Source organism: Tursiops truncatus, chromosome 9 (genome assembly GCF_011762595.2).
Source record: "Tursiops truncatus isolate mTurTru1 chromosome 9, mTurTru1.mat.Y, whole genome shotgun sequence".
Classification (NCBI taxonomy): domain Eukaryota; kingdom Metazoa; phylum Chordata; class Mammalia; order Artiodactyla; family Delphinidae; genus Tursiops; species Tursiops truncatus.
This window is the reverse complement of record NC_047042.1, coordinates 27028260-27050836: the sequence shown is the minus strand read 5'-3', so window position 1 is coordinate 27050836 and position 22577 is coordinate 27028260. Positions and strand designations below refer to the sequence as shown.

General features: G+C 34.8%; 1 protein-coding gene across 1 annotated transcript in view; it reads left to right on the top strand.

Moving 5' to 3' along the window:
- The window catches only part of SEMA3A (semaphorin 3A), a 329851-nt gene that overhangs the window by 9295 nt on the left and 297979 nt on the right, over positions 1 to 22577 (top strand). The gene's annotated exons all lie outside the window — the stretch shown is intronic.

The window sequence follows — 22577 nt, the reverse complement described above, 5'->3', positions numbered from 1 at the left end:
AGATAATAATAATAATAACAGATACAGCAGGTTATGGGTTTTCAGAAACCAAACAGGCTGGGGAAAAGCAATGAAGAACAGAAAGGAATCAGGCCTGGTAGAAGAGGAACCCTCTTCCAGTGATATTATTTGGCAGAATGAATTTGAAGATACATCTTCTGAGTGGAGTTTGGATTAAGAGAATGATAAAAAGAGAGATGATGATACATTGGAAAAGCAAAATAGATAATCCTTTTCAGCTTTAAAAATGCTATGATTCTAGGCTTTAGATGATTTGGCGAAAAATTAAGAGAACATGGCAAGTTTAGTTATTCATAACAAAGTAAGATAATGCGAACTTTATTGAGTTATTATATTCATTGAGGGATAAAAAGACCTTGACTCTGGTGTAGCTTAGATGGAGTAGAGCCTGGTATGTAGTCAGGGTCAGTCATTTTTTAATTGAATTATCGCACTAATTTCAGTAAATGCTGAGTTAAATGCTTAAGGAACTTCTTTGCTCTGTGTTTGTGTGTCTTAGAGAAAATACTTATATTTTCTAAAAATTGTGTAAGTGTAGATACAATGTATAACTTATTTCTTTTAAATATTGAATATAATTATTGATGATATGAGTTGCATCAAATATTAAGAACCTTGGAAATACATCATTATTGCATTTTTAAGTGGTACAAATGTAATTCCTTGCATTTAAAAAGTTGAAGCATATAAAACATAGGAGCCTAAAACAGCAGAGCATAGCATTAAAGAATCAGTCTTCAGTGCAGAGGGAGTGTAACAGTAGAGTTCAAAAGTTGCCTACCTTTGAGGGCTGGCTATTTCTTTGAATTCTATCTGCTATTTTGATAAACTTTTACTCAAATTCTCTAAGGCCTGTTTCTACAGAATGGGAAGAAACAATAGTTTCTGTATCACAGAGCTATTCTGAGGAAATGAGTTGAAGTAGTAACAGTTTTTTCAAGAAATGTTAGCTACCATTATCTAATAATATAAGAATCCTATCAAACTAAAGGTTGTAAATGGAGAGCTTTAAATACTGTTCTCTTTTTACTTTCCTAGAGAGTCATACTTGTTATTTATTCTTTAACCAGAGTCTATAACTTTCGATAAAAGTTTTCAGCCGTCCTTGAGTAATTTTTTGTTTTAGAAAAGCGAGGTAATAAATGTACCAAACTGAAATTCTAAGCCCACTCCTTCCTTTAGCTGCTTTGCTTTCTATCTGTTCTACATTCCCTCACTGTCTGGCACTGAATTCAATGAGACTTCAAAATGTGAATGAGAGTTTGATTTGGATGAGTGTCAAACCAAAGCCACCACTACTACGTTGCGGTGCCTTGTATTTATTTCCTTTTTTTCCTGTTAAAGTAAAAAAATCCGCTGCTCTGCAGTGTTTTAGCTGAGATGGGGGAGGAGGTGAATTAAAATGTTTGAAACAAAATTTAACATGCCAAGACTTCATTGGAATTTCGATCATTATAGTTTATGCATATTTACTGAGGGCTATGCTTTGGCTAATGTAAACAGCTATTTTTTTTCTTTCCCAACAAGTTGCCTGTTACCAGAGAAAATATCTCTTTGTATGCAGCTTCTTTTGTGAGAACCATCTTGCTAGTTGAATGAAAAATGAACAAAATATTCAATGAGATTCTCAAAAGATAAATAATAATAATAAAGGTTTTTATGCTAGCGTTTATATTTGTTGGTTGGTTAAAATGTTTGACATCACCAGCCTTTACGTCTTAATATTTAGGTGAAAAGAAATATAACTTTATTATTAAATGATTTAGGTTTATTAATTCCTCTTGCCATAACCACATTTTTAAGGAATTCCATCGTGCTTGGATGTTCGTATGCATGCGTATGAACATACATAATTTTTTCTTCTATACCTTTGTTATACCTGTATTGCGTTCATTTCCTGGAAGGGCTTTTAGTAGAGCATAAAGCCAAAATTCTTTGGATTTGCCTTTTGCTTCATGTCTTCCCTCAGGTTTTCAGGCACCTGCTACATTGTCTTCTGTATTTAGACAGTAAGGGAGGTAGACTCATTGCAGAGAGAAGTTTGATTTTCCTCTCTGAAACCACCTGGCAACTGCAGATAAACGGTATATGTAAAATGGGAGAAAATTTCTTAGGACCTCCACAATTACAACACAAATAATAAAATAAAGTGAAGCTGTAGTTACATTGTCAAACATAAAAGAGTACAAGAGAAGAAATCATAGAACGTGCCCCACCAAGCACACATTGAGACCTGCTGTTTTCCCTGTGGGTGTCCACATGACTTTGATTTTCATCTAATGACAAGAAAACACAAACATTGGCAAAAGCTTTACTCAAGTTTTGGTGACCCCACTGTGTTAAATAGGACTTGAATTTGAGTGCCTAAAGAAAACTTCTGTATGATATGTTTGTTTGGCTTTTATTCCCAGAAACTTAACAGTCCCATCAATCAAAAGAGAAACATCATCTAGAAAATGGGAAAAAGTGTTTTGATAGGGAGATTAAAAAATAAGCATATTCTCCTTCCTCATGACCTTTGTTATTAATAACTTTGAAAAAGTCATTCCATTCATAGGACACAGTGATTAAAGGTGATCCAAACTTATGTTTGAATTGTTCAATACTCTTTACAGCATAGGATGCTCAAGTTGAAGGTCAAGAGTCATTTTAGTTTTTGATGAATGAGAGGAAATGAAGATTTTTACATCCTAAGGTTGATCATCTACCTAGCCTTGTCTGCTCTCACTCTGAAATTTTGTAGGTAAAGTCTAACGATCTTAGGTGGTGATATTGTCAACTAGGATAGATTTAGGGCTGCATCTGCTCTTCTGTGTTTCAGTATCTCAGAATCTAATTTTCAGATAATTCCTGAGTCATAATTCTTGAAAGAAAGGAGAATGCAATACTTAGAGAAGGGTAAGAGAAGCTAGTCTTTGGAAATCAGGAGAACCAGGTTAAATATTTCCTTAATAGATAGCCCCTTTGCTCTTCCTACTAATCAGTGTCAGCCAGCTCTTGAAGTAAACACCTGCTCAGTGACAGGTACACGTGGCGTTTACTTTAGAAGATAATGTAGGTACTCAATTTCTCTTAAATTTAGACTTTATTATAAATCAGTAATCTGCTTTCCTTGTATAATGCAACTATCTGGATTTAAAAAAAAGAAAATAATGCTCATTTTTGGAAGTGATATTAATCATAACACTCTTATTTAAATATTTTCTATACACTGTAGCAAAATTTCCTCTCCCAATCTAGAATAGTGATAGTTTTTTACCATGTCCAGTCAGTTGCCAAATTTCCTATATTCTTCTCTAAAATATTATATTCTTCTATAACTTTATTATTTTATTTTCACTGATATTACTTTTCTTTAGGCCCTTTTAACCTTTCACTTAGTAAATTACAGCACAAGGAAGGAATTACAGATTATTTTGAGTATTTTCTGGAATTTTAAGCCTGGAAAGATGACATTAAAAGTAGTAGTTAAAATTTTAAATATTGAAGAGAAAGATGAGCTTAGTTTTGACCAGATTCAGCTTGATACATTCGTTCAGAATTACCAGCACACAGTTTAATGCATGCACGTGTCTGTATTTGAATGTATCATGGAAAAGGTCAGCATGTATGTTTTGCTATACTGATTCTAGATCGGTATAATCTTGGGTGTTCTGAGAACAAAGATTTAAGGTTTGAAAGATTAAGCAGGTTTGCAAGGCAAGCTACCCATTATAACGCATGAAACTTACACACATACACAATTTTTGAAGATTAACAATCCATGTTGAACTATTAAATACCTTACATAATTTTACTATTTTATTTATATAATTATTTCTAAAATTTATTTCATTATGATAGTTTTTTTTTAAATTTTTTAAAAGAGAAAGTGAGAGAGCACAGCTGTTACTATATAGAAATGCAAACATTTTTTCCCTTGGAAAACACTGATTTAAGTTATCTGATGAGTAGAGAAGTCTACAAAAAAGGATGAAAGAAGAGGTTTCTAAACTTTAAGGACAGAGAGATGACAGAAGATGTTTTAAGATAAGAAAGACTTAATTGTGTTTATTAATAGATAATGGGGGAAAGTCAATAGTGGTAGCATGAAATTTCAAGAAATTATAAGGATGATAAAAAAGATCATGAAGGCATTAAAAATAGATAATATAAATTTAATCACTAACATAAAAATTCATTTAGGGCTTCCCTGGTGGCACAGTGGTTGAGCGTCCGCCTGCCGATGCAGGGGACACGGGTTCGTGCCCCGTTCCAGGAAGATCCCACATGCCACGGAGCGGCTGGACCCGTGAGCCACGGCCGCTGAGCCTGCGCGTCTGGAGCCTGTGCTCCACAATGGGAGAGGCCACAACAGTGAGAGGCCCGCATACCACACACAAAAAAAATTCATTTAAAAAGCTTTTAGCTGGCAGCATTCTGGAGTTTTGAGAAATGAAGTGGCAAATTTAAGGAGAATAGAAGTATTTTGTAATAGCCACAAAAGGAAATGCAAAAAAAAAAAACCCACTAGGAAATTGAGGATAAATAAAAGTATTGTAAGTCAGCTTTGAGAGTCCAGCAGTGGTGGAAAAATGTGAATTTACTGTGAAGTTGGTTGAAAGTGGTAGATTTATTCCAGTTAAGGATGATGAGCTGATACAGTTATGGACAGGGGTTTCTGGCAAAGCAAGTTTCATGCCATCAAGGGCTCAGATGATTTTGAATGTGAAAGAGATCATTTAAAATGGACGATAAAGAAATCCCACTTCCACATAGCTTCCGGATGGCAGCCAAATGGCTACCTTCTCTCTTTCCTTAAATATCCATGAAGATATGAAAGATAAAGAAAATGTCTCAACACTATCAAAAAACATTGTAATAATAACAGTGAACACTTATTGAATTCTTACTATGTCAACCCAGTATAGTCATATGTATTGACTCAGTTTATCTTTGCTAATATTTTATTATTTTCCATAAATTATTCCCATTTTTCAGCTGAAGAAATTGAGGTAGGGAAGTTAAGTAAAATACTCAAGTTTGCATAGCTAGTGAACAAGTGTTGGATTTGAACCTAGTGAATGTGGCTACAAAGTCTGTTCTTTTAAACACCACATTATATTGTTTAACATCAAAACCTATGAGAAATGATAATAATTTCAAGTTGCAACAAGGTGAGAATACAATTGGAATGAGAGAAACCCAGGCTTCTGTTGATGACCTAAACTGTTTTCCCCTTTGTTTTTTGGAGAGAGGAGTAGGTGATCCCTTTCTAATCCTATCCAAGTACAGCTCATGTGTGATGCCCACTTAATTATCAACACACTAACACCATATCTAACTTCCACACAGCTGCCAGGTGACTCCCTGGGACTTAGCAACGGATCACGCTCAGCAGTTTCCCCAGGCTGCCCATTCTTTTCTTCAAGTGGTCTTCCTAGGGCTGCTGGCCTTTCCTTTTAGCACCACAGACTTCTTCTATGATTGATTGTTATGCTAATCTCACCCTGCTTGGTCCAGCTCTTACAGTAGTAGAGAAGTAAGGAGGCAAAGAGAATATAATCCTTACATCAGAATTGAGTTTTCCAAGTAATAAATCTTTGATCAACAATTAGACAAAATGCTAGTGGGTTGAAAAATGCTTTTGAAAAATTTAAGAGCAATCACTGGCAAATTTTAAACATGACATGCATCCTCTTACATAGCAGTAAATTTAAAATCAAATTGAACACAGTCCATATAACAAAAATATAGATGTCAAGGACACATGAAATTAAAGAAAAAGACAAAGAAGAAGTATGTCTGTTATAGTAGTAAATTGGGAAAATTCCATCTTAAAAGATACATTCTCTCACTTAAAGGGAAAAAACAAGTTTCAGTGATATACCATTTGAAAGATGAAATGCCTAAAATTTGGTATCATGAAGATTTTTTAAATTTTAACAGAAAAATGAAAATCCAAACAATGGGTGAAACTCGATCAAGTCATTAAAATTAGAAGAAAAGTGACAATGCAATTTTAATATTTCTATATAGGCATTTCAACAAAAAAAAGATTAAATGGGACAAAGAGTTACACTGATTGGAAAACACATAATTCATAATATGGACATAATGTAACTTTAACTCTGCCACACATTTCAGTGGTGTAGTGACCTTTCACATTAAGCTTCCTACCACCAAGGAGCTCATATTTTGAGCTCAAGGGGCCATGTGATTCATGCCAGGTATATACAGAATGCTGTGGAGATATATACTGAATAATATCTAAATAGACTGGGAGATCAGACAATACTGAGGTGATTTTTATTAGGAATAAGTTACATAAACATGACAGTACTTGTCCAGAGACAGAAGAGAAATGTTGTAAAACCACAAAGACCATGCATATGGCAGGCCAGTATCACACATTTCCCGTGCACACTGGCTTCAAATTATGATGCGTTTGACTAACTGCAAAAAAGTTTTCATTTATCTTCTATTGTTTCATATAAAAATATTTGTTCTGCTTTGTTTGCTTTCATCCTTTTTATTAAACACAATTTTATTTGGAAAAACTTAAGGTTACCAAAAAATGTCAAGAATGGTACAACGAACTCCCATGTATCCTTTACCACCATTTCGTTTTGACAACTGCCCAGGCAGTTATCACAACTGAATACAATCCAGCCTGGTGCCTTGCACTCAGTGGTCACATCATTCTCGTCTCCTTCAAAAAGAGCAGCTCTTCAGTCTTTCCTTGACTTTAACAACCTTGACATGGTTGAGGATTACAAGGCATTCATTTTGTAGAATGTCCCTCAGTGCAGTATTGTCCAATGTTTCCTCAGGGTCATACCTAGGAATATACCTATAAGGTTATGCATTTTTGGCAGGAAAGCACAGGAGTCATTCTGTGTCCTCACTGTGTCCTGTCAATTTGCCTATGATATTTGTGTCTCATTACGGTCATATTGCCTTTGATAATTTGATTAAGGTGGTCACTGCCACGTTTTTCCACTAGAAAGTTACATTTCTTTTTTCTCTTTGTAATTATTAAGTATTTTGCAGGGAGCTATTTTGAGATTAAATAAATATCCTGTTTCTTTTTCCACTTCATTCATTAATTTTATTTTATTTTTTTATCTTTTATTTTTTAAATGTAAGTATGGTTGATTTATAATGTTGTGTCACTCATTAATTTTAGAAACTTGATATTTCTTACCTGTATTATTACTTTGATGATTATTGATGATTATTTTCTAATTTCATTTATCGCAATGCATTTATTATTTGATACTGTAAGGGAGAGATTTTTCTTCTCATAATTCATTTATTTATTTGTTTATATCAGTGCGAACTAAAGAATTCCAATTTTATTCAGTGTATTATCACCATTACTATAATTGTTCATAGTTGATCAGCAAGAGTCCTTTAAGCTAGATCCTTTATCATTTTGACATGTCTAAATCATTCTTTGAGTACTTCCATACTATCTGGTGCACACAGTGTTCTAGAATCATCTTGGAGTTGTTGCAGCACAGAAATTAGCCGTTTCTTCAGGGAGCCCTGGTTCCTTTCATAGGAAAATACCATGTATAAACCAAGATCTGAGTGGTACATGTGCTTTTTATTATTGGGATTTTGCTACTCATAGACCCTCTCAGTGGACAGAGGTAGGAAATATATGTGTTTACACTTACACACATGAACATACAGAACTTTTCATCTATATCTGTAACTATACTTATATTTATATATTAAACTATGACTTCATGCTAATAAATCCAATTTTTTAAGACTTTAATTTTTTAGAGAAGTTTAGATTTAAAGCAAAATTGATGGTAAGGTACAGAGATTTCCCATGTACCCCCTACCCTCACATATGCATAGCCTCTCCCATTATCAACATTCCCCCACCAGAGTGGGCCATTTGTTACAATTGATGAACCTGTATTGAACATCATAATCACCCAAAGTCCATGGTTTACTCACATGGATCCTGACTTTAGTGTTTTATCTAAAAAGTCGTAGACATAATCAGGGTCATCTAAGTTTTCTCCTATGTTATTTTTTAGGAGTTTCATACTTTGAATTTTACATTTAAGTTTTTAATCCATTTTGAGTTAATTTTTGTGAAGAGTACAAGATCTGTGTCTAGATTCATTTTTTGCATGTGGATGTTCAGTTCAGTTGTTCTAGCACCATTTGGTTAAAAGACTATCTTTTCTCCATTGTAATGCCTTTCCCCCTTTATCAAAGATCAGTTGAGTATATCTATGAGGTGGGGTTCTATTTCTGGGCTTCCTCTTTCTTCTGTTCCATTGATCTATTTGTCTGTTTTTTTCACCAATAACGCACTGTTCTGATTACTGTAGCTTTAAGACTGTAGTCTTGCAGTCAGGTGGTGTCAGATCTCCAACTTTGTTATTATCCTTTAATATTGTATTGGATATTGTGGATCTCTGTGTAAACTATTGAATCAGTTTGTCACTATCAATATGATAACTTGCTGGGATTTTGATTGGGATTGCATTGAATCAATAGATAACTGATATCTTGACAATATTGAGCCTACCTATCCATAAACATGGAATATTTCTCCATTTAGTTGTTTGATTTTGTTCATCAGACTTTTGTAGGTTTCCTCATATACCTCTTATACATATTTTGTTACTTATATATAAGTATTTTATTTTTGGGGTGCTAATGTGAATGGTATTGTGTTTAATTCCAAATTCCACTTGTTCATTGCTATAAAAGAAAGCAGTTGACTTTTAAAAGAAAGCAGTTGTATTTTAACCTTATATCCTGCAACCTTGCTATAATAACTTATTAGTTCCAGGAGGGTTTTTTTTTTCTGTTTTCTCTTTTGAATTTGTTACATAGACAAGGCTTTGAGTTTTTCACTATTAAGCATGATGTTAGCTATAGGGTTTTTTTAAGATATTCTTTACCAAGTTGAGGAAGGTCTTCTCTATCGCTAATTTACTGAGTGTTTTTTATCATGAATGAATGTTGGATTTTGTCAGATGCTTTTTCTGCATATATTGATTTGATCGTGTTATTTTTTTCTTCTTTAGCCTGTTGATATGATTGATTACATTACTTGATTTCCAAATGTTGATGCAGCCTTGCATACCTGGGATAAATCTCACTTGACTGTGGTGTGTAATTCATTTTATACATTATAGGATTTGATTTTCTAATACTTTGTTAAAGAATTTTACATCTACGTTTATGAGAGATATTGATCTGTAGTTTTTATTTCTTGTAATGTCTTTGGTTGTGTTATTAGGGAAATGCTGACCTCGTAGAATGACTTAGGAAATATTCCCCCTGCTTCTGTCCTTTGAAAGAGATTACAGAGAATTGGTATAATTCTCTTTCAACTGTTTGGTAGAATTCATAAGTGAATCCATCTGGGTTTTGTGCTTTCTGTTTTGGAAGATTATTAATTATTGATTAAAATTCTTTAATACAGGCCTATTCATATTGTCTATTTCTTCTCATGTGAGCTTTGGTAAATTGTGTCTTTGAAGGAATTGGTTCATCTCATCTAGATTACAAAATTTGTGGGCACAGACTTTTCCATAGTATTCTTTTATTATCCTTTTAACGTCCATTGGATCTATAAAATAGATTCAACTTTAACCTGTCATTAGTCATGCCTGTGCAATGACTTTTAGACTGAAACCAGATTGAGGGAAGAAAAAAAAGAAAGGCAAGTATTAAAGAGCCTTTGTTTTTGCTGATATTGTTTGTTAAGGCTTCCTTGTCATCTCCTAATATTCAGTGACTTTGAGACGATGGAAGGATGTCGTTTCGTCTCGTCCCCTCATTTTATGCCTAAAATGATTGAGAGGGAAATGGGACTTGCAAAGCAGCACATTTAGGTAAAGTCATACATTTTACTCAGAACATGTAAGTTGTCTAATGCTTTATCCACCAAACATTATGTTACATTTACTTACTAAAAAGAAAATAAGATGACTAAGACTTAGCTAGTTAGATTTCATATTTATTGAGGGACTGCTATAAACTGGGCACTCTTTCATAAATTGAATCTTTCAATCTTTTCAACAAAAACATGCAATAGTAATTAAAAATCCACTTTACTAATGAGGATACGCTTATTCAGAAAGAATTAATGAATTGCTTAAAGTCAAATAAGATCATCAAATATGGCTCAAATTTTGCTGAATTGATTCTAAATCTGCTGAGCTTGATAGTACATTACTGCCTAAGACATCTGTAATAACAGAAAGAGGGCTGGAGTGAACCATGCCAAATGGCAATCAAATTAAAGTAATCAATGATTTTTAAAATTAAATTAGATAGTGGAAGTGATTGATGTTTAATTTATTTTTACCATCTTATTTGTGAAATAAAGAGTTCACTCAAAAATTACTTTAGTAAGCACCTACTATGTGCTGGAAATTGTACTTTTAATGGACAATTAAATGGTGATTAAATCATACCATCAAAGACTCAATAATATATATATGTGGGAAAACATACAGTTAATAAAATATATATTAAGCGTAATATAAGGAAATGCTTTTTGTGAAATACATACAAAACACCATAGAAGTATAGATTAAGGAGCCAGCAGGTACCTTCAAAGAAGAGAGGGATGTAAGGAATAAAAGCAATTTTTCTTTTTATGAAAAGAGAAGCATTAATCAGAGATAGTGTGTTTAATGAAGCTGGGCCACATCTATCTTTTTTACACCCCTATTACCTACTAGTGTTACCTGCTTTGGTGTAGACACTCAATAAATATTTATTTAATAAACAAATAAATGAAAGAATAAATGTTGAGTGAATATCCAGTAGCATCATATAGCTGAAACTTAGATTATGGGATGGGGAATGGCAGGAGGCAAATTTGGAAATGTTAATCGAGGCACACAGTGAATGTTTTCACTACCACTTTACGTAATCAGGACATTGTTCTGTAATCTTGAACAGCAGCAACCAAAGTATATATAATGTGAGCCACACAAATAATTTAAAATTTTCTAGTAATCACATTAAAAATTAGTAATGTAGGGCTTCCCTGGTGGCACAGTGGTTGGGAGTCCGCCTGCTGATGCAGGGGACACGGGTTCGTGCCCCGGTCCGGGAGGATCCCACGTGCCGCTGAGCGGCTAGGCCCGTGAGCCATGGCCGCTGAGCCTGCGTGTCCGGAGCCTGTGCTCCGCAACGGGAGGGGCCACAACAGTGGGAGGGGCCACAACAGTGAGAGGCCAGCGTACCACAATAAAAAAAAAAAAAAGAAAAAATGTAATGTATCCCTACTCTACATTAAATGAAATTTATATATTATAAGGATCAAAATTATTTTGACATATCATCAGTTTTAAAATTATTAATAAAATATTTGACATTATTTTTTCGTACTCCTTTGAAATCTGGTGTGTATTCTACATTGACAGTGTCTCAACTTAGATTAACCGCACATTAACTGCTCAATAGCCATATGTGGCAGTGGTTAGTGTACTAAGCAGAACAGGTCTAGGGTTCTGGTTACTTAAAGTGTGGTCCTTAGACAAGCAACACTTAAAAAACTGGTAGAAATGCAGAATCCTGGGCTGCACTGGAGACCAACTAAATTAGAATCTGCATTTTCTTAAGAACTTCAGGTAGTTTTATGTACATGACAGTTGGGGAAACGCTGGTCTAGATAACCAGCTCTAACGTTAGGTGTGTACATCCCAAGGAGTGCAGAAGATACATGCTACTGGAGTGCAGAAAGATTAGATCTATCATTTACATTACATTACATTTTAAAAGTCCAAAGTAAATTAAGCTTCACGTATATTTAATATTGTATCCACACTAGTGCCTTTATTTTGTCCAAATGTCAGCTTATCTCATGTCATTAATGTCTGGTAACCTGAGGTAAGAGTTGAAGTTCTGCAAAGGGAACAAGTACTGTGCCTGTTATCTTTGCCTGTTAAATGGATTTACGAGTTTTATTGTCTCTTATGTTTCCTGGTATTAATTAAATGACAAAATGAAGATTGTAAAATATTTTTGCAAATGCATTTTTTCAAATAAAAGAAAACAAAACAGAAAAGTGCCAGAGCTAACCATTCTAATTCTCACAGAAAAATCTTCTTTAGTCTCAAATATAAATAGAAAAAAAATAATGATGATATAATCAGACTTAATAAGCAGTGAGGTGAAACCTCTAAAGTTATCAAAATATCTCCTTGAAATATAGATTAACACCCCTAAGGTTAATGGTGAATTTAGCCCCCAGAGTATATTGTACTTTGAGATATTACCTGATGATAGTAAAAAGCCATTATAATTAGTAAGACATTTGAAATATTTTTAATTTAATCTTTGTTAGGTGTTTTCTACAGGCAGCTTTGCCTAGGAGAGTTCCAATTCACAACACTTGTCTCAATATAATTATAAGTAGCACCAACTTTTGCTCTCAGAAGAGTCTCTGTTTGGAAAAGAAGTCATTAGGTCACCCTGTTTATCACGTGCACTCAAAATTTGTCTTTTGAGTGTCTTCTAATGTATGTAATGTGTAAGTACAGCAAATAGTACATGTAGCTAATTTTAAGATGAATGATCATATATACTGGTAGAAATCTATTGATTTATCTATTTATTTTTGTTACGTTGGAGACCACACTGTGAAGACCTGACTTGCGAGAAGCTGGAATGTTTCCCAGGTTCACTCTTAGCCCCATGCTTAATTGTTCTCGGCAGCCTCTTTCAGGCCAGGAATATGTGTTCCCTCTCAGACTGATGCAAAGTGACAGTCTAAGCAGAACTGTGTATTTTTTTTCTCCTCTCTTTCTTCTTTCTCGTCCCTAATTGTGGGAAGAGGGAGAAATAATTGTCAGGAATTTCAAAGGTCTTTCCTGCATAGCGGGTTGTTTACTGACCCAAGGAAAGGCAGAATCAACAGGAGGCAGCAACTTAACCAAGTTGAGTGAGAGTGGCCTGTGAGCTTTGAAGGCAAATTTGCAAACTGCAAAGTGGCTCATCCACTCATGGTTCACCTGGGATAAGTTAAAGATACCTGTAAATGGAAAATTTTATATTTGAGCAGATAAAGTAAAAGATAAAATTTAGATGGTTAAAAATGGACAGTACCCTAAATAAATGGATGCTTATATGATCTCTGAAAATCTTTTGGCCCTCTACGAGTCTTTATTAAGAAAATAAGACATAGATGCAGTCTTCCATTCCATGTCGATATATTATTGTTTTTTTAGTTTAAGCTGAAGGGAATAGGATGAGTCTAGAGAATGAGATGGTATTTGAGTGCCCGTATAATGAAACCGGCAAGGCATGTGGTGAGGGGTCAACTGAACCAGCAATTAAATGGATTAAATGCCCCTGAAATGTGGAAATCAAAGAGACATAAAGTTACTTGTTAAATATGACTTTTCATTATGGAGGAAGAAATAGGAGCAGAACACAAAGCCTGCCAAAACCTAGCAGACGTTTGGCAGGGAATGCCATCAAACATTTAAATTACAGGTGTGTGTATTCTACTTAGAGAATGTCCAGGCATAAGCAATTGCTTTCTCAGCGTCCCCAGCACTACAAGAGACTTTGGTATTTTTCACACAATGAAGGTTTAGATGGGGGCAACTTTTCTCAAGTGTGTTCCTGGGAACACTAGTTTTTCCAATATGCCTTGGGAAAAAGGTACAGCATTCAGCTAAATATAGGAAAACATTCACATTCTATTACTGTCCTAAAATTCACATTGCACATTCACATACTTAATGGTCTTAGAGTTAATAGTCTTAATGGTCTTGCAGGAGCTAAGTTACTTGTTCAACTTTGTTCATTCCGCCATTACCTAAGCATCTTAAATTTTAGGAACTTTACTGTGAGTGGCATCTATTAATATTCTAGAAACTAGTGTCCTACAGAAAACATTTTGGGAATTGCTGGGCTGGACGAATGTGGCTGATGTACTACTATTACTAGCATGCTGTTGGCCTTGATATGGAAACCTAAGTTTCAAAACAATCAAAGATAGTATTGGAACAGCATTTCAAAATATTTTAGTTGAATTTAGATTTCCATTGCTCAGTTATTTGAGCCTTCCTCTGTGTCTGAAATAGCAGTGTTATTTTCACTCCTACATCAACGCATTAGCGAAAGACCTGGTTAACAAGAAACCTGACAAATAATATTGAACTATTCTCAGATGTGAAACTTGTGATTCTATAAATGCCAGGGTATAATAAAAAATATGTATTAATATGTATGTATGTGTGTACTTAATTGTTTATTTTAATCAAACTACATATTTCTGAAATGAGGTAGATATATCCTCACTGGTACAATGTAGAAAATCATCATTGTTACTGTTTGGATGATATAATATACTATTGGAAAATAATTGCATTTAAGTTTCAGCTAATGTTATATATTTCTTAAGGTGAAAAAAAAAAGCTGATCTGTAAAAATAGAAAATTCCCTAAAGAATTTCTTGTTGGTGTTTAGGGACCAAATAGTATAGGTTTTCCAGATGCTCAGAGATAATGGTGTAACCTGACCAGCCTGTACAATGGTTAACTTGGTGGAAGTGTGGGAAAATATCTTTCAGCACTGGACTTTGTAATCTAGTCTCATTTACAATCAATATAAGTGATTCAGCTTGAGGAATAAAGTAAAGCCGATAGTATTGGTGAAAGAAAACGATATTTTAAACTGTCCCAAGATGTCATTACCAATACAATCTTATTTTGTTGCCTAGTTCTTCAGGACCAAGTTCTTTTAGCCAAAATTATTTAATATATTTAAACTGAAAAACAAATATTTTTACTTAATTACTGCTATTTTTCAGCTGAATCTGGTATTAATTACTGCTAATAATGAATATAAATGAGCCACTATCTAATAATATACAATTTAAAATAATTGGATTAACAAACTAGTAGAGAGGCAAGCATCTAGAAGTATTATGTCCTTAACTGTCATCAAAAAAATTTCAAATTTTGTAAAATCTGCAACAGGTGCATATGAAATTACTTTACATCTTCCTTTCTTTTCACAGGTTGTATATTATCTTTGATTTTAAGTCTTGTTCTGTAATGAATTGTAATGGCCCTATTGATATAGACTATGATATCACTTTTACCAAGCTAATAGAAGGTTTCATTTTAGTTTTTTTGTTCATTCATTCCATCAAGTATCCAAACGTGCCAGCCAAGGTGCTAGACACTCTGGGTGTTATCTATCAGCAAGACAGACATGGTACCTGTCTTAAAGAAGCTTGTAAGCTGGTGAGAAAGGCAATGACAAGTAAACAGACTAAGTAATTGCATTTAGTAATTGAAAGGAGTGCAGTGAGGTATGACATGTTATTATCTCATCAAAGACAAAGTTGAATTATGAGGAGCATGTTACTATAATCATAATGTTCACATTTTTGGTAGCATGTGTTTCTGAATTTCCGAGGATGATTTTCTGACTGGGTTCCAGTGGGACGTGACCTTTGAAGACTGTTGACAGATTTGTGCCCACTCCACCAGACCCTCCTGTATCTTTCATGGTTAAGGTTAAAGGTGCATGTCCTAGTTGTAAAAGTAAGGACAGTCAATGGCTTGTAAGTTTGCTTGTGATTATGTTTTTTAGTATCCACTCAAGTATCACAATTACATGGACCTATGACACAAGGAGTTTATAATAATACTCAGAACCAGATGAAATGTTTCTGTAAGGCTGATCATCTGATTTTTCCTTTATTCACATTTGTGTTTCTGTTCACGATTTAGTGAATATGATTGTCCAGAAGTTGTAATTCTGACTCGAGAGGCAGTTCTGACTAGAGTTGAAAACTGATGAACCACTTTTGTCTTGTGGGTCCATTATCTTAGCATTTTAATTTTTTTTTACATTTAATTAATTTATTTATTTTTGGCTGTGTTGTGTTTTTGTTGCTGCGTGTGGACTTTGTCTAGTTGTGGTGAGCGAGGGCTACTCTTCATTGCGGTACATGGGCTTCTCGTTGCGGTGGCTTCTCTTGTTGCAGAGCACGGGCTCTAGGCACACGGGCTTCGGTAGTTGTGCCTCGCGAGCTCTAGAGTGCAGGCTCAGTAGTTGTGACTCACGGGCTTAGTTGCTCTGCGGAATGTGGGATCTCCCTGGACCAGGGTTCGAACCTGTATTGCAGGTGGATTCTTAACCACTACACCACCAGGGAAGTCCCATTACCTTAGCATTTTAAATGGGTGTGTATTTGGGTCTTTGAAATTAGTATACTTCATAGGAGGTAAATAAAAACTAAAGAGAGAGAAAGAGGAGAAAGGAAATCAGATGAGATTAGGAAGAAAGGTGATATTGTCCACAATATATATTTCTGACAAAAGTTAATGATCCTTAAATTTGTCCAGTAGGAAATTGCTTCAGAGATATGAATGAAATCAGTTCCTACTAATGAAAAATCCCAACATAGTCACCAGGTAAACTAGGCAGCCCCAGGGATTAAGAGAAATAATCTACCTGAAATGTTCCATTTTCTAGAGATTACCCTGTTGATAGGACTCATGAAACACAATTTCTGTCTACAAATTGTGCTTCTATTTATTTTTTTAAAGTTTTCTGTTAGAGACTATTTTAAAATTTAATATTTGCAACTATTTATTATTCCTCTAAGAAATAACACAATCCTAATGTATCCCTGAGAGTTACCAAACAAGAAAGCAAGCTAAATCAGTAAAAGATGCATGTATATAAGAATAGAAAAAAGAAAGCCTATGACCCAAGGCCAATAAACAGCAAACTAGGTCCTAAAGAACAGTCAGAGCTATTCAAACTTGCTGGGAGTAACCAGGGGGAGGGGATTTATTTCTCAGTTTTGTCATCTTCCCTTGGCCGCCCCCTTCACTTGTATCCTCCCTCGCAACAGGTCAAATAAAAGTCTGATATGGGGTATATGCCACAGAGATTCTGCAAGGCACACAGGTGTTGGCATTTGGCACAAAGATGTTTCGATTTTTATTTTCCATCATGCTAAGAGCAAATGTTTAAAAGAAAATAATCTACAAAAGTTTCTATACCTGGTTCACAGAATTAAGCCCACCCAGGCTGACAAGTAAAACAAGACTTAGTACCACCTTGACTCTCATGGCCAGTCAGACAAGCAGGTAAATTATTTGGGAAAGAGTTCCAAGCTTAATCCTTTGAAAATTGATCTCACCTCAGGGGGATACCACATCATACTCTCCATCTAAATGTTCTCGCTTTAAACCACACTTGCTCAACAAGTTTTGTAGGGGAGAAAAATTGTTTTTGTTTTGAAACAATATGAATTCATTATAAAGAAAATGCTTTATTCTTATTTTCAGAAGGTAAATTATGCCTTTTTTAAAAGTCAGTTTTTATTATAAAATGATTACTATAATGTGTTTATATACTCATAAAGAAAAGCATGCATATTTCCGAAGGCACCACAGTAAATATTTTAGCCAAAAGTAGTTTCTGCCATGGAGATAAATAGCAAAGACCAAGTGCTTTTTAAGAAAGTAAAATGCTGCATGAATAGTTGTTTGTGCAAACTTCAATTAATAATAATATTAATAAAATGCTTATCTCCTTAACATTATTTTAGACTAACATAGAACGTGTTCCAGAAGCAAAATGCTTGACTTGTGAGATAGGTGACCCCGATTTTAATCTGTGCTCTGCCATCAATTAGCTGTTTTATTTTATGTAATTCCCTTAACCTCTCTTGGTTAAATTCAATTATCCTTAAAATTGGAGAAATTGACTGTATTATCTCCTAAGTCCCTGGAAGCTCTAAAATCTCTATGATGCTGAAAGGCCAATATCATAAAATTTCCACCTCCATCAGTTTACATGCCTCTCTCTGGCCCAGTTTTGATCAGGGTTATATGAACTAATGACATGAGTATTGTGTCCAAGGATAAACTACTTCAAAGTTATGTTTCACTTCTTAAGTTTTCTTAAAATATGTTTTAAAATGTATATGTCAAATAATTAGAATTTTAACTCCAACAATTAAACCAAACAATATGTATTAGGAAGAGTGTTCTGGGATGATAAGAATTGCTATATAATCCAGAGTGTGTGTGTGTGTGTGTGTGTGTGTGTGTGTGTGTGTGTGTGTGTGTGTGTGTGTGTACTTTTTTTAGCCAGTTGACAATTTCAGGCTATTTACTGATCCAGGATGCCAGAAGAAAGAAGAAAATGTTTCCAAGAGGAGAGAGAAAAGAAGGAAGGACAGGAGGAAGGAAGGGAGGGAGGGAGAGAGGAAGGAAGGAAGGAATTGTAAGAGCAAGAAAAGCCTTCTACTAGCTGTACAGTAAGGTTTATTTTGTTAGCAAGAGGAGGCACCGTGAGGTTTTGCTCATTGATCAGCCATATGTGTGAGCAGCAAATTAGAACCATTCATTTTTCTTGAGCTGGAGTTGCAATTCTCAAGAGTGGTGTGGATATACTGATGGGTCATAATTAGCTGGAGGTGAATTTCAAGTAATCTGATATTTGTTAAAGGAGCAAACTTTGCAAATGATTTTCTTTAAAGTAAATCAGAACACATTTAGGTTAAGCCTATAATAATAACCCCTTTGCTTCCATTCTGACATTCTATCTAGAGAGGAGCAAAAGGGTAGAGTAATAGAGGGCTGTCAGTTGTTCATAACTCTGATAGTGAGGGCCTCTCTAGCTCAGAAAGTCAAGGAAACTCTTTGGATGAAAGTTACAGAAACTGAATTCAACTTAACCTAAAGAAAGAGGTAAAATAATGGAAAGGACAGGGATAGAGGTTTGCCTCAGATTTAATGAAGCAGGCAGTCAAATACTGAGCCTTTCTCTTTCCTTTTCATCTGGGCTCATCTTGGCTTCACTTCTCTACTGAAGATCATGTATTCCACTAAGTGGGAGGTGTGAGGGCAAACGTTGCAATCAGCCTCATCCTAGCTTGGGACTCAAAGGGAAAAGCAGAGTTCTCTGTCTCAGCGTATATATATGTACTGAGCATATATAGAGAGATAGATTAGATAGATAGATGATATATGTATACATATATCATCTATCTTTAGATAGATAGATGATAGGTAGAGATAGATAGATAGATATACATATCTCTCAAGGAAAAACTCTGTTTCACTGAGTTGGGTAGGCTGGTATCACTTAAACCTTATAGACAAATCACCGTGTCCATAAAGAAAAGGTATTATATCCAGAGGGCCACATTACAATAATATACAGCCTCCCCAAATAAACAGGATACTAATAAGGAAGGAGTGTCCAAAAGCCCTGGTTCTCTGCTGAGTTGAATGCATAGATGTTTTTATGTCTAATTAATTCAATTATTCCCTTCGATAATGGTTAGAAAATAGAAGCCAAGAAATAGAGTTACATAATCACCATTTTTAGCTGCCCCAATGCAGTTCAGATACAGTTTGCATTTTGCATATGTATTGCTATAAAAGAGTCGGACAGTTTATAGACAAAAATAGAAATTAACACACCAGTCAGGCTGATAACCATGAGAAATATTAACAAGCACATGATATGTTTTAGCAAAGAAAAAAGCGTTTTCTGCCTTAAAATTACAACTTGCATTTCATGGCTACGACTTAAAAAAATGTTGATTTAATTTGGATAACTAGTCCACCTGTGTGTTCGTATGTGTGTATGTTAAAGAATATTTGGTGACTCTGTTAAATATTTCAGACATTTAAGTGACCACTGAATCACTTTTATCTTAGCTTTAACTTTCAAACTGTTCTGTGCTGTCACAGTCACAAAGCTAAAGATCATTTTGTTTAAGCAACAAGGATATACTGTATAGCACAGGGAATTGCAACCTGTAATGGGGTATAATCTGCAAAGATATGTCATCACTCTGCTGTACACCTGAAACTAATATACTATTGTAAATCAACTATACTTAAATAAAAATAAATAAATAAAGGTCATCTTGTTAATTGTAACATTATAATATCTTCATTTTTTATTAAGGACTTGCAAGTAAAAGTGTATGTATTTTTAAGTATAGGTCTTCCTATCAGGAGATGCTTAGAGGAAAAAGTTCAATTTTTAAAGACCCATGAACTGTTGCTTACAAACAATATTTATACTTTTTTGGGATTAGGTAAGGGATGTAGTTTATTACTATATTCTAACAAATTTACCCAGTGTTAGGCAAAAGAACTAGGTTCTTAGAATTACAAAATAAAATTAATGCTTCCTCCCATTGACATTGATAATTGTACATTTTGTGTGCACATGCACGTTTGTAGGGAAGTTGGATAGAGACAAGAGAGTCTTGAAAACATATTTTTTAAATGATATATTTAAGTGTGTAAGTATTTAAAAAGATGTTGTATCTTCTCTAAAATTGGTGAAATTCACTTGACAGGTATTTTTACCCAATATATTGAAAATTAAATTATGTAATATGAAGTGACTTTCATAAATTTGTCTATATTTCACTTACAATCTCTATTATTTCAATGTGTAGGATAAACAACCTCTGTGATTTGATAGACACGTCAATGATTAGGTAATGCTTATATATAAGGTTGTAAATATTCTTAATAAGCTCTTATATATAACATTCACAACATTCTCGAAATGTTCTAGCAAGTCCTGCGGTGACCAAACCTCAGCTAATTCATCATTCCTATTTTCTCGCTCACCAGCTCGAGCAATTTCCTCCCATTTGTGTGCCAGTTGTCACTTCAAGTTTCTTTTCAATTATGTTTTTACATTTTTTGAGTTGTATTTGGCCTCCACTTTCACTGCAATTTTAGATAGTACCTTTTTCTCACTAGATGACTCATAAGTCTTTCTTTTTTAAAATTTTAACTCAAAACTGTAAATTCCCCAAATTTGCCAAAGGATAATGAATTCATATTCTATAGTTACAGATTCACACCAAAGCTGTTTAATTTTCAAAGTCACTTTCTCATATCCATTCCCACCTATACTCTCTAATGTTGAAGTGGCCTCTTGTTTTTTTCTGCTACTGTGATACTAGTAGGAAAAGTTTTCTAAAAAAACCACTTTGACCTATCCATAAATGGTCAGTGGACCCTTATTTCCTGCTAAAGTATATCCAAATTCTTAGTCCAGCACTGAAGAGAAATCATTCATGCTGTGATCCTAATAATTTTGTAGCAATGCTTTTACTGTTTATTATATATAGTCCATATATCAATTATGTCACTTATGCACTAAAACATATTGTGGGCTTCATCTAAGCAAGAATGCTTGTTTAGAGGAGGCAAAGTGGTCAGAGTTTGGGGAGGCAAGGTGACTGGGGAGGTGGCAAGGATGGGACCTGTTAGTTTTGTCTACTAGACTGAACTGAGCAGTGCAGACAGAGGTATGTAAAGGGAGATTTTCAACTTGTCAGGCCGGCCTGGTAGACATAGTAGAATGTAAGTATTTAGTTCTTGTTCATTCACATTATTTCCTAACAGAGTAGTCCAACCCTTCGAATACCCAAAGGAAAGAGCAGAACACAGTTGCAATGAATTTATGTTAAGTACTGCTTCTTCAATGAGGCATTAGACAGTGTCTAAGGGGCCACTCCATGGTTGCAAGTTTCCATTCTGGGATCAGGTTCAGAAGACTGTCTTTTTGTGTTCACAGAAAAAGAGACACAAGCAAAAGCAAAAGCAATAGTTTAGAGAACATGTGCATGAGCTTTGGAATCAATATGATTAGATGTGACTATAAACTCAGCTTTACTGTTTATTAGCCCTCATTCCTGGTGTAGTTCATTAACTTTCTGAACCTTACTTGAAGTTTTGAAAACTTCAAAACAAAACTCAAATAGAAGTCTTCAACTATGACGTAGGCTAGTCTGGGATTGGAAATAGGTGCTATTGGGTTCAGACATCAGCAGAACCTTAGGTTGCTAGGGAAAGGGGCAGGTAGTCTGATGACTGGGTCAGGAACTCGAAATAGAGACCATGCCAGAAACCTGGTTCAGAAAAGTGGGCGAGAAGTTTGGACAACTTCAACTCTTACACGAATCTGAGAACAAACTAGTCAACACTGAGATACTGTGACCCAGGTCAACTTACCAGAGACAGTGACTTGCCATCTTAAGTTCTACTGCAGAGCCAAGCAAAAATCTAGAAGAAGGAGCGTATCTTGGCTTAAGCAGACTGGAAAAGAGCTCCCAAACCCTCTCCCCTCCAAATTAAAAACTAAATTTTGTTTTTTAGACGTGGATGTGGCTCATTCTCAGGATGAATAATGCGTCATTGCAGTAGAGATCAGTTTGGATTCGATGAGCATCTCAGATCTGTGTACATGAATGCAGTTTATCTGAACCACATGGATCCACAGTTGGGTTAGAAATCTAATAAAAATATGTTATCTTAATATATCAGGTAACCCTGAATTTATTGCTGTTACAGGAGCCAGAAAAAAAAGCCACAGGAGTAATTTTTCTTATAGAATTTTGGCTCTTCTACTGCCATGCTTAGCCAGAAGCAAAATACATAAATATTCAGGAAAATTAAAAAGAACCGAGGGAAAGAGTTACCCATATTGTTGTAGGCCCCCCAAGTAGTCTGCTTCAGGTTACTACTTATTTTCCTCAAATATTTACATTC